We start from the raw sequence: 12924 nt of genomic DNA on the forward strand, positions 1-12924 counted from the left end.
CACCCTGCTGAAGACAAAGGCATTTTCCTCTACTACATCACCAGCACTCTCTTCAATCTTGGTGGCTTTTCCAAGCTGCTAAAACTTTCTTAAAGGTTTTTCTGAAGAACTCCTGCCCCAGCACTCACAAAGCACCACACTGGATTTGACTGGAGAGCACACCACCTCTTGAGCCCCATCACCACCTGCCTGAAGTATTAAACCTCACATCACTAACCCGTTTTTGGAGGTGCTTTCCTGCACTTAGAACTAGGATCACATGGAATTCCTTCCTGCAGCCACAAGCATCCAGCACACCACGCTGAAGACGTGGTTTCTCCCTATATGCTTTGCTATTACAGTAGTTCATGCTAATATTTCACTTTATGTTTTCTAACTGCTCTCTAGCTTCCAACTGAGGAAATTCCACCACTGTGGGTGGTTCAATACTGATGAAATGAAAACTGGCAAGCAGGAGCCCTAAAGCAATTATTTCAGCCCCTATTCAGTACAAATATGAAAGCACTGCAATGTCATCTTTATGAACTGATTATAGAGATGCTAAATAGTTTTCCTACTACGCTCTCAGATATCTGAACTCTGATCTTTCTCTACAGTTTAAACTATCTTGGTCTTTAGGTCATTTTTTACCCACACACAGTAAACAACAAAAATTAATCTAAAAGAAGGCAGAGTTATGCGTGTGCATGCTGAAGAATCAGAACTCAGCCTGGGCTCTGTTCATTGCAGAGAGGAACAGCCCATGTTTCTGTGCTGCAGCTTCTCAGGTGGATACCACTGCCTATCCTAGAGTCATCCTGGAAACGACTGTGATTACTGCAGGATAAAACAGCCTAAAAAAAGCTGCCGGTAGGCTGAGGGTTCTTTGCAAGGGGCTGCAAATCCCAAGCAATGACCGCAGAAAAGTTTCTCAACTAGGGACGTAACTGTTTTGCGTCTTCTGCCAGTGGGAAACGTCTGCACTGAAGCCTTTTCCTCTGAAAGAGCACAATTACTCCGAGAGGAGAATTTAAACTGCTTCTGAAGTTTAGCTGGTAACATTTACACAATGTTGATGGCATGTACTGTAGCTTTCTGGTTTAAATCAAGCATATTTTAATAATATTACAGAATATGCATTGCCTAAACTTGTAGACAGTTTGCAACATGTCTTTTTTATTTCATCTGTGCATGCCTGTGAGCAAGCAAGGGGGTGCGGGGGGGAACATCTTTAACTTGGTCACAACATCTTTGCAACATGACACAGATACTGTGTCATCCCACCCCTACCAAACCAAGTCTCAGGGGACAGGAATGAGAAGAAACCTTCTTCCTCCCAGCCTCTATGCCTAAACATCAGACTTCAAAACAAACTGAGAGGAGAGAAAGAGAATACATTCAGAGCGAAGAAGTGAAATCAAACTTTCAGCCCCAAAGCAAGAGAGGGTTAGAAACGCTTAAACTAATTCACCAGCCCCTTCATCTCTAGCAATAATGTCACTGTTCTGGCTTGCAGTCTCGGCAGGATGGCGTTTACCTTGGAGTTAGTGGTAGGCTGTGCTGGGGGTGACCTCTGTCTCCTTGTGCCTCATGAAGTTCTTTCTTCTGGACTGAGCGCGCTGTCCGAGTGGTCCCCTCTGCGCCGGAAAATATCCTGCAGCCCGAGAAATATGCTGCAAGAAGCTGCTGCTTCCTGGCAAATTTCACTAGTTAGTCAAGCAAACCCCTCCCAAGACCCAGCCCCCTTTAGCCTCAGCTCACAGCGGTGATATCATGGGCTTGTCTTGTAATCTGAGCAGAAGGACTGCGAACAGAAAAAAAAGAAATAGGGGGGAAAATCTGGCCAGAGTTGCAGGGAAGGAGATGGATTAGGAACAGGAAAGCTTTCTCTGAGAACAAATACTAAGAATCGCATCAATACCCATGTTAATTAATACCGTGTGATTGCAGTTTTTAAGCACCCCGGTTTGATTCAGAGCCTCACAGCGCTAAGCACCCTACAAAGACAGAGGGGCGCAGGGTCTTATAGCACAGCATCTTCAAACTTACACCCCTTTTGTGTAGGCTGTGGAGTTTGCATCTCCCCAGCTATTCAAGCTATCACCCACCTTAACCTTTCAGCATCCAGCAACTGCTTTTCTAGCTGCTGGATATTCTTACAGCTTGTAACTACAGCAGCACAAACCGAGCCACGTAACGTACCAACCAGCTAGGACTGCAGCAACAGTTACCCCATACTCCTTGACGGAGTCCTGAGGAGTAACCAGAGAGTAAAAACAATTCTTCATTAAAAACCAACACACCAAACAAAAATCCCAACCTCTGCCGTGTCAGAAAATTCAGAGCATCTGTGGTGGAAACAGCTTGCAGTGAAACAGTAACAGTGGTCTGAGCTAGCTGAAATAGCTCCTCTATCAAGAAGCAGCTCCACTAATTAGACGTTATTTCGAGGCAACTGTAAACTTTGCAATCTTTTCAGCTAGAGGGGGGCTGTGTTTTTAAAACTGTCCTTCTTTTCATTTTTCATTTCATAGGATTTTAATGCATCATAACAATTCTGTTCGCTTCCATTTTCCGTAATCAGGAAAATAACAAGACAACAGTGACTTTCAAACCTCTATTACAGAGCAGACCTTGAAATTTAGTCTTCTGACCCGATTTTGGACAGCAGCACATTCTGAAGTGTCAGCATTTCCCAAAGAATGGAAATTTATTTTCTCACCAGCTTTGACCTTGGGTATTTAAATCTACGTTCAATGGGTTTTTCAGACAACTCACTAGGAAGTCGATAGGCACAGAAAGAAGAGTAGGTATTCCTAAAGGCAACCTTTCGAAGGAATATCCCCATTTTTTTCAGTATATTCATATTTGTAAAGGACTTTCTAAGAACCCCTTCCCTAGCACAGGACTGCTGCCTATAGCATACTCTTCTAGGTTAGTCCTGCCTGGTTTCACATCAATTCTCAAATTAATTCTACTAATTATTTTGGAAAGTTCAAGTGCTTAATCCACATCTCCGGATACATTTCCAGCAGCGTAAATTTCCAGCAAACCAAACCCTACAAGAACACGTCTGTCATCAGACTTCTCCCTGTTCCCAGGCTTTTCATCGCTTCCTGAAGACAGTTTCCCCACACCAAGTAACGCTTGCTTCCCGCTCGGAGCACAACTCCGTTTTCTCAACCCCAACCACAGGAAAAGCGGCACAGATTCTCAGCCCCAGCTGCTCTGGCACTGACATGCGGAGCTCCCCCACGCTCTGATGCCATCTTTTAACAGAAAGGGATATTGCACTGAAGTGGGCATCGACACAAAAGGAAATTACAACATGCTGGAAGCAGCAAGGAAGCTAGTTTGGAAGCGTAATGCAGCCCTGAATAATTTAAGCATGGTCACAGCTCTTCACTGAATGAACTGACAATACCAGAGAAGCTCCACAAGAGACTGTCAGGTCTTCAGCACAAAGCCTCCCTTACGCTCCGTTTCACAAACTCCACGTGAAGTGCTCTGGGCCAGAACCGAGGGTTCAGCCCAGCACAAGAACAGCCCCATTCCCGGCATAGCAGGCTTCTGGGATGATCCCACCCAGAGCAGACTATACCATATCGGCAGAGCGATGCATTCTCATCAGTTGGCAAAGCTTCCCACAGGGCAGTCCCCCAGCATCAATCGTGGTGTTAAAGAAGGGGGGGGGAAAAATAAATTAGAGAGACAACAGTTGTTTCTTGGTGTGATATAAAGAATATCAAGATGTCAGGATAATTGCCTTCTCATACCTAGCAGAGGTCTAAAAGAAAGCGGGAGAGGGACTCTTTACGAGGGTGTGTAGTGACAGGACAAGGAGGAATGGCTTTAAACTGAGAGAGGGTAGATCTAGACAAGATATTAGGAAGAAATTCTTTGCTTGAGGGCAGTGAGGTGGTGGGACAGGCTGCCCAGAGCAACTGTGTGTGACCCATCCCTGGCAGTGCCCAGGGCCAGGCCGGACGGGGCTGGGAGCACCCTGGGCTGGTGGGAGGGGTCCCTGCCTGTGGCTGGGGAAGCAGAACAAGGCAATTTTAAGGTCCCTTCCAACCCGTTCCACATTTCTATGACTTACACCCAGGATGCCGCTGAAACAGAGCTTGGCTCTTCTTCCCAGGGAAGCCAGCAGGAGCAGTAAGCAGCAGCAGGTTTTGCACGCTAGACCACAGTGTCCTAATTCTCCTGTACCAGGTGGGAATGCCCATAAAAGAGGTGAAATGCTGCAAATTGCAATTATCATCTACGGCTATCAGCAGAGCACCACCTGGTGGGTCCTGCCTGGCCAGACTCTCCTTGATGGGTCTTGGGGACATCAGGAAAAAAAAAAAAAAATAAAAATGTGTCACAGCAGAAATTCCACAAAGCAGAGCTATTTCAGACTGGCAGGAAGCTGGAAGCAGTTTGGCCAGAGGAAGGAATGTGTGAGCGTCTGCCGAACGGGGCATGGAGAAACATGACAGCCTGCCGGAGGAATGTTTGCCGAATGCCCGGGTCGGGTAAGGATACAAGCAGCGAATGCCATGAAGGCTTCCAGCTGATGGAAGAGCTTGCTGGTTGCATAAAATAAAACATTCAGCAGAAATTCAGCAAAGCTCTTCAAGGTAACACGCTGGATTCAGGGAATTTGCTGCCCCCTTCATATTGCAGCTGGTTAAGACCAAAAGCAAAGCACCTAGAAAAAAAAAAATATTAGAAAAACTTTCAAAAACCATATAGTCTACAGAAAAGAAATGCTGCTCCAACTGGATCTGCACCATCTGATCATGCAAAGAGGCAACCAGGGAAACCACTTGCCAGGCCCACCAGCCATCCTATCGGCTCTCAACCTATTTAACTGTCACCTCATTGCTCTTTGGGCTCTGTGGAGTTTGCTGCCCTTCACCAGGAGGGAAACACAGATCTACCACCCCATAGCTCACCTTCTTCTCCCCAGCAGCAATCTTTCAGCTTCTTCCAACCAAGGGGCAAAGCTGCACCCTTGTAGGCAGCAATACCACTGCTACGAGTGGGCACTGATATTCTGCATTCACTGACTCTACACATGATGGATATTTTCATGCAAAGTATTTGTACAAGTACCAGCTACAGCTGAATCCGTCTCTTGGCCACACACACAGCCACCATTTCAGGTCCACATCCCTTCCCTACATGTTTTCTTCTGCATCTGCCTCCAGGACACGCCTTGCCATATGGACAAGTCAAGACTGGTTTTGACCAAGTAGTCACAGTCATGGTCCATGCTCCCAAAAATTAGGTACGCGCTATTAGGTTCTATAATCTCTCTTCTCCAATTTTCAGTTCTTTTAAAAAGGGAAGGCTCATTGCCTCCCCAAACCTTGTGTTTTCACCCTGTAGACTCTTTGGAGCCGCAGGTCGACTTGACCTTTCAAATTCACAGAGCAGATACACTAAGCTCCGTAAAGGTTCCTCCACACAGAGATGATCTAGGCGATACCCAAAGCACGGAAGGACTCGACTGCTATGGAAGAGTGTTACTGACTCGTGGCAATTTTCACACCAATTGGCTCCAGTGGAAAGTTCCAGCAACAGGTGATTGGAGAGCTAGATCCCTGCTCTGGAGCTCAGAGCATGGCTAACAAACACCAGCGATTCTGGAGAAGTAGGTCTATGCTTCCCTCAAGGCATAAACCAATTTACGTAATATGTTTAATCCCTACTGGAATTCCTATAATTGCCACATCAGGAGCGTGGTAGTGACTGAATTGACCTCCCAGACCATGACCCCCTGCTCTTTGGTTACTGCTAGTTGCTGTTGAAAGGACGACAAACTTGCATTGCTTCTTATCAGGGAGAGACCCTTGCATGACACAGCTCATTTGCAGCCAGCAAAACGAGGTTTGTTTTCTCTAAAAAACAACCTCAGTCCTTTGAGATCTCTCTTTCTCTCCCTCTGCATGTGTTCTAGTGTAATGGTCAATGCAATGCAGACAATGACATCATGCTCACTTTCCACCACCCGCTTGATTTTCCACACTATGCAGAGTCACCCCCTCAAATCCTCTCAGGCCTCCTAACTTCTCAGCCTTGCAACTCAAATTAGCTCACTAAGGCACAGCTGACCTCAACGTTCTACAAAAACATTCTGAAACAAGATCTCTGCTCAAGTCCAGACTCTTAACGAATGGCCCATGGGAACAGAAGCGCACACCAGACTCGTAGAAGATCTATGGTAGACCCACATCTTCCAGCTCTCAGCTTGACGCATCATCTAGAGAGTAACACACCTTCAACATCTATTAACTACAGCTACCTCTGAGCAACCGAAGGGCTCATACACCAGGGTGGGTGAAAACCTGAAGCTCCAAGAAATATTTGAGGCAGATATACTTCTGCAGCAAGCACAGGGGCTCAGGGGGGATGGCTGTTCGTGTACGCGACAGCAACTGTTCCTTCTCAGTCCCAAGCAGTTTGAACAGTAGAGCAGCACATACATCTTCCTTGTATTTCTCTTTAACCTTTCAGGAAATATGCCGGGGGGAGGCCAGTTAGTACTGAAAACTTCCAACTGGAATGTGAGCTTCTGGATTTCCTAGGCCAAGGAAGACGCAGGCACAAGGCACTTTGCAAGTCCTTTTTCATTCTCTATCTCTAAGAGCAATTACTCAGAGATCCTAGCTGTCTTTGAGCGCTGATTCAAGGAGTCAGCTGTTGAAAGGCAACTTCCCCCAAGCAATCTCCTGACAAAATGCAGGTGGCATACAGCATCTCCCTCCTGCAGGCACCAACATCCATCCCCATTCACACAGGCTCCTGACAGATTCCCTCTGTGCAACTCAGCCATCTGGGAGATGAGTATAGAAGGGTGCAAACAAAGTTTTGCCCACCCCCCCCCCCCACAAAAAAAAAAAAAAAAAGTGGAAAGAGTGAGATCTCTAGAAAAGGAGTTTGAGAAATCCAGCTTCACCCATGTGAGGTAATGACAACACCGTGGGAAAGCAGCACGAGCTAAGCCCACACATGCAGTGAAATAACTCGCACGCTAAAAATCTGGGAAAGAGGGAAAAAAAATAATATCTGCGAAAGTTTTGTCTTATCCTGCGGGATGACGGAGGTCCTGGAGGCTTACCATCCCCTCCCACTAGATGGCAAGAGTCCCCCTCCTACCAGCAGAGCCCCTGCACACACTGACCTTGTGTCCAGGGGGTCAAGAGCCAGAGGGGGGACTTCTTGCCCTGAAGGGCACTGAGCAGATAGAATTGGCCTCCCATCCCGTCTGCCAGGGTTTATTTTGCTGCGATTGAGAAAGCTATGTCCAAGAGAAAGGAAGAAGAGGGGAGGAATTGGAAGAGAATTAAGCCGTTTGGTTATAAAAGGGGGAGGATGCTCAAGAACACAGCATACCGGTCTCCATTACGCCCAGGCAAATGCAGCAAATCCCTCTTCATCCTTAAAAGGCATTATGGAAACATCTGTTTTAACATCTTTTGTGCTGATTCACTGTGACAGGCCAAAGAACATGTCCTAACAAGGACAGTCTCTGCTAGTGGTTCTGTTCTTACGCAGAAACTTGAACAATTAGTTCAAGGACAGAGACTCCAGTTGCTGAATTTGCAAGAGGGCTTGCTGCAAGGCCAGGACGTGGGATGCAGGAGTGAGGAACAGTAGCAGGAGGGAACTGCTACGTAGGAGATGCACTACACACTCTTTCGTTAACACCCTTCACATCTACGTGATCAGCTAGGAGCTAAGGACTCTCAGCTTCCATGGCAGGTGATACCCTAAGAGTTACCTGAGGTTACTGCCTTCTGCTATTTACTCCTGCCTGCCAAAATTTGGCCATGGCAACCTAGAGAGCCCGCCTAATGGGGAAAATACTGGCACTTTTGGAATCTTGTTTGCAAGTCACCACTGGAGTTATCAGCTGAAGAGAAATGCTGGTAAAGTGCCATACATATGAGACCTAGGAATAGAAAACATCTGTAGGTTCAAATCCTGCCCTGCTCTGCACATTACTTGTAGCAGGAAATGTAGAGCTAGTAACTTCCAGGACCCTGGAAAGCATTTGGAGTTCGAGAAAACCTGGACATCACATTTGTGCCTTCAGTGCATTTGTCTGTTGCCTGGTACAAGTGTGCTGAGCGCTCCCTTTTGAAGATCAGGGCTCTAAAAAGTATCTCCAGCAACACATATCACTCACCATCTAGGAAGACGCCGTGAACCCAATCCCAAACAATTTCCCAGCACCACCGCCGACAAATCCAAAGACCTTGGAGCACAAGCAGGCGAGAAAGTCATTGTCGTTCTCCCATTCTTTAAACAAAGGGAGGGTGACCTGAAAAACAACTGTCAGGACCAGGTCCCCTGAACACTACACACACAGAGGCAGGTGCCCAGGGAGAGGGACACAGCAAGCCCTCACCAGGCTCATTTCAGCTTTCAATGAGCTTCATGCATTATTTAGTAGCAACAATGGCAAAAACAATAGGACAAGTAAGAACAAGGTGCCCCCGATCAGGCATGCCACCGAGTCACTGTTCTTGACTGTCCATCCCCTTCGCTAAGTGCTGCAGAGACAGAAAAACCTTTTGTTTCCACAAGCTGCAGGGTTGCCTCCTTCGGGCTGGTGTTCCTGGAGAAGCCACGTTCTTCCTCCCTTCCCCACCCTCTCCATCATACATCGCCCTTCTCATGGGTATACCTTTGTCTCCCAACCACTTCTTCCATTAGGGGCCACGTTTGGCCTTATTTGCTTTGGACATTTTCCACACACAAACACACAACAACAAAAAGAAGAGTGATACATTTAAAAGGCCATAAAGCCAGAAGCTTCAGTATCATTCACCTGTCCATTCCAGGTCACTGGGACAGGTCAAAGAGCAGCGCCCTTGCCTCCCCTCTGTGCTTTTCTGCATGCCTTACCTGCCCTTAATGGACCCAGAGAAAGGACAAGGTGAATAGGAGAAGCAGAAGAAAGAAAATAAGGCATGTTAATGCAGAAACAAACACAAACAGATAAACATTACCATTGTGACCTGGGAATCGGAGCTCAGAAACATGCACTGAGTGAAAACAGGTATTGCTAAGTCTCTTGAAGGAATCACGTTTCTCCTGGTGTTGTTGCTTCGTGTAGTCTCTTTGGAGCACGCTCATCCAGGGGTGAGATGGAAAGATTTCCTATTTTTTTCCCCTCCCCATTCATCTGGAGCTACAAAAAGAGCTGCAAGAATAATATGGCTTTAGTCTCCTCCTCAGGAGATGTCACAAACTTCTTCCTCCTCTTCCAGAACCCCTGCCCCATCATGCAAACCCCTGGGCAGAGGGGAAAAGGAGGGGGAATAAAATTAAACAAAATAAAAACCCACCACACACACATTCTAATTATTGGGATGCTACAGCCAGGTTTTGAAAGAAGCTAAGAGCTGAATTTGCAAACACTTGCCACAGGATAGTTCAAACACCAAAAAGCCCAGCAAGTCTTATATATCCAGGCGTTTTAAGTTTGGCACTTAGCTGATTGCTTTTGAAAATGCCTTGTGGGCTCTTAAAGCAATTAAAGGCACCCGCGCATCTGTCAGCCTTGATATAGCAAACACTAACACACCATGAACTCACACAAAGCCCACGCAGGATGGGCCTCACGCGGTTGACGCGCTGAAATCTTGCACCGCATTAGGCAGAAGGACGGTGCGTGGCTCGAGCTCCCCCCGGCACTGGGCTGCCAAAGCCTGGTTACCCGTTAATCCGCAGCACCCCAGGGAAGGTACCCGTGACGAGCAGACCGTTACCAGTCCCAATCCTACCCCACAGGCCATCCCACTGGCCTCACAGACACACCAGCAGCGAGACTATGGGAGCAGAGTGATCCGCAGGGTGCTCCAGTTGCTTCCTTGCACAGACACACTCTCTGATCACGCTACAAGCCTGTACATACATAAAAAGTCAGACCAACATGCTCAGCACTATTTTGTTGCCCTACACCACCCTGATGGTCAGGCTGGTACTCAAAGCTGGGTTTTAATGTCCTTTCTTCTAAAACACATTTTCCCAGGACAAAAACCTGCCTCTCCTCCATGCCCCAAACCCAAGCACGTTCCAGTTGCAGCTTAAAATCACCTCCTGAAAAAGAAGCAGAAACCAGAGATTCCAAGCCATCGGTGCTCTACTCTTTCCAAAGGTACAGACCAAGGATAACCAGTCTTTTGAGATCCACAGCCTAAGAATCTGCTGAAATTCTTCTCAACACACTCACTCCTCTCCAAGCCACAGCAATCCACCTCAGGACTGCTGCTCAATCCATCCAAAGCCAGCAGCCAGTTTTAGGCTCAGTTTTACCACACTACGAACCACTGCACACATTGCTCCCCTCCACAGAGGGACCTAGTGCACCTTCCCTAGGGGGTCTACAGCAATGGAAGCACAATCGCACCCCTTCTCCAACAAGGCCAAAAGCTTTGAAGCTGGAATACCATGGACAAGCAGCGACATAAAGAGCACGAGACCAGAGTACAACACCATCCATTCCAACCTTGGACCGATGCTGTCCCAGCCCTTACAGGCTCTTGCTCCTAATGAGTATGATGGCTCTCTCCTGTGCAACTTTAGAAAATTTAATTTAACTCAGCTGTCTCTCCAGGTGCCCCCTATACCTGCGTGAGATCAAAGGGCTTAACTCCCAGCTTGCTGGCAGTAAACAGGGTCCCAGTGCTGTTTTCCCAGTGTACTCAGCCCCTTGAAGCTCACTGTACTCCTGCCAGGGTGTGAGGCTCTGTGATCACAAGATGGAACAGCTGAGAGTCAGTTTAAAGAAACTCAGCTCATTCCCCTCAAATCTTTCAGTTACCATCACAACCGTAAAGACATAATGCAGCAGAAAACCTGCATAAAGAAATACAAATCCAAGAAACAACTGGGGGAAAAGAGTTTATTTTGAAGTAAAAAAAAAAAACAAAAAAAACCCCAAGCTGTAAAAGTGATGCTCAGTGACTGGCATTACCATGACAAATTGACCCTTCTCCTGCACAGGGAGGGGCAGCTGAACATCTAATGGTATTTCTTAAAGACCTTAAAGAATTTAGGAAAGCAGATTAAGAGCCAGCTGGTTTTAGTTTTGAAGATAGTGTCATCCCCACCCCCACACCCACACCCCACACACCCCCCCGCCTCATTCTGAAGCACCCTGACACCTGCTTACCTTATCAACCAGTTTACCACCTGATATCTGAATAAGGGGGAAAAATACAGATATAAAACAGGCCTCTGTGCCCTATTTTGCATGAATGAAGAAAACTTGTTTGTTTCTAGGCCTTAGACTTGTTTGAATCTGTTTTATCATGCACTGCTTAGATTTTTAAATGAACAGTAGCTATTCCCACAACCAATATCTGCTGGCAGTATGTTTTTACCATTACAGGAGGAAATTGTGTATTGGATTATTTTTATTCTGCCCTTCCTGAACCAAATCACTAGAAAAAGCAGGACAATACTGCTAGGATCCTGGAGCAGAAAATAAGTGAAGGGGAAAATAAAAAAAAAAAATAGAAAAAATAAAAAAGTGTACACTGCAGAGCCATCACTGGTATGTGGGAAGCTTCCTGCCCATTCATGTCCCATTTTCCTGATCACTTTCTCACCACCATTCATCATATCTTTCTTCACATTCCAAACACTCCTGCTTCATATCTTCATTCCCCAGTGCGGAAACCCTAAAGCAGGCACACGATGCTTTACGTAAGCGCAAGACCAATCTGTCTCCATTACCCCAGTGCTGTACCTGTCCCTAGTGCATGCACCAAGCTTCCCAGCTGCAGCTTGCTCTACCAAAATCTTCTTAAGCTCTGGGGCCCACAAAACACATACTTCACTGTGCACAGTCCCAGGTTGTCCATCCTACAAGATAAGAAAGCAACGTCGAAACCCTGCAGTTGGTTCAAGCATGACATATTATATAACTTTAGACAATTGTTTTTCCATTTAAAAATGTTTATACTGCCTTAGTTAAGGCCAGAATAGGATTTTTTCCTATGACTGTCCATTACTTAATAAAAATGAGCTTCTAATTCTATTAAAGAATCAATTTTAAAGTTATATATTAAGATATTTTATTTTTTGCATTCTCTTACATGTTCAGAACTTTGCTAAGAAGAAAATGATGCAGCATCTAAAACAAAATTCTATTTCAGGTCTGAAACGTTGTTCTTTCAACTTAATACTTTTATGATTTTCCTAAGTTTTTTTATTGGCATTTTTTAGATTGGGTTGGGTGGGGTTTTTTTTTGCTTGCTGCATCTGAGACAGTATCTCTTCTGTTAAGGGATGCTTGGTATCTGCCTGGATTTTGCAAAGTCACACACTGATACTTCCTCTCCACTTTACCACTGACATCAGCCCTTGTCCAAAGGGGGCTGCTTTATCTAAGCACTCAATTAGAAGCTCTGTACACTAGTTTTAGGCATCTCAGGAACAGGAAGTACAGGCTCTGTAACAATTGGCAGTGTCAGTTTTCTGATAATTCTTATCAGCCTACAAGTGCAACAAGTTTGTGCCACAGTTTCAGACATCAGAAGTGAGAAGTCTATTATCTAAGCGTTCGCTCAGATGGTGCTCAAAAAATAGCAAAACACAAAACAGACCCTGAGCTGAAGTGCTTAGATTTGCCAGGCACAAAAAAATCCTTTATAAGAGGAAGACCCTGTTTGTTATTTCTGAACATTCAGTTAAAGATTCCGCTGCTGTTTCAGAATTCCACCAGATACACAGTTAATTCTCATGACTGCAACACAGCCATCTACCAGACACTGGGTGGAAGGAGCAGGAAATTTAGCACCTAAGTTTAGCTGCAGTTCAGCAGATCAAGCCTGAATTTCCTATTCAAAGGCAAAAGCAAGCATATCAAAAGAAGACAATAAAACAATTCAAAGTATCTGGAGTTTTAGATGAACAAACTGCACCTCAAGCACGACA

General features: G+C 45.9%; 1 protein-coding gene across 14 annotated transcripts in view; it reads right to left on the bottom strand.

Annotated features, from left to right (window-relative positions):
• LOXL2 (lysyl oxidase like 2) overlaps positions 1-9125 on the bottom strand; it is a 62758-nt gene extending 53633 nt beyond the window's left edge. For 5 of the 14 annotated variants that reach the window (XR_008750033.1, XR_008750032.1, XR_008750030.1 and 2 more), the window contains exon 1: positions 1517-4592. The gene's annotated coding sequence lies outside the window, so the exon portion shown is untranslated. Of the gene's footprint in view, positions 1-1516; positions 4593-7153; positions 7271-8161; positions 8297-8987 lie in introns of those variants that run through there. The other 9 variants (XM_027782263.2, XM_055820063.1, XM_055820061.1 and 6 more) reach the window with 9 other exon arrangements.
• Positions 9126-12924: the final 3799 nt, after the last annotated feature.

The sequence above is a fragment of the Falco peregrinus genome, chromosome 17 (genome assembly GCF_023634155.1).
Source record: "Falco peregrinus isolate bFalPer1 chromosome 17, bFalPer1.pri, whole genome shotgun sequence".
NCBI classification, from domain to species: Eukaryota; Metazoa; Chordata; class Aves; order Falconiformes; family Falconidae; genus Falco; species Falco peregrinus.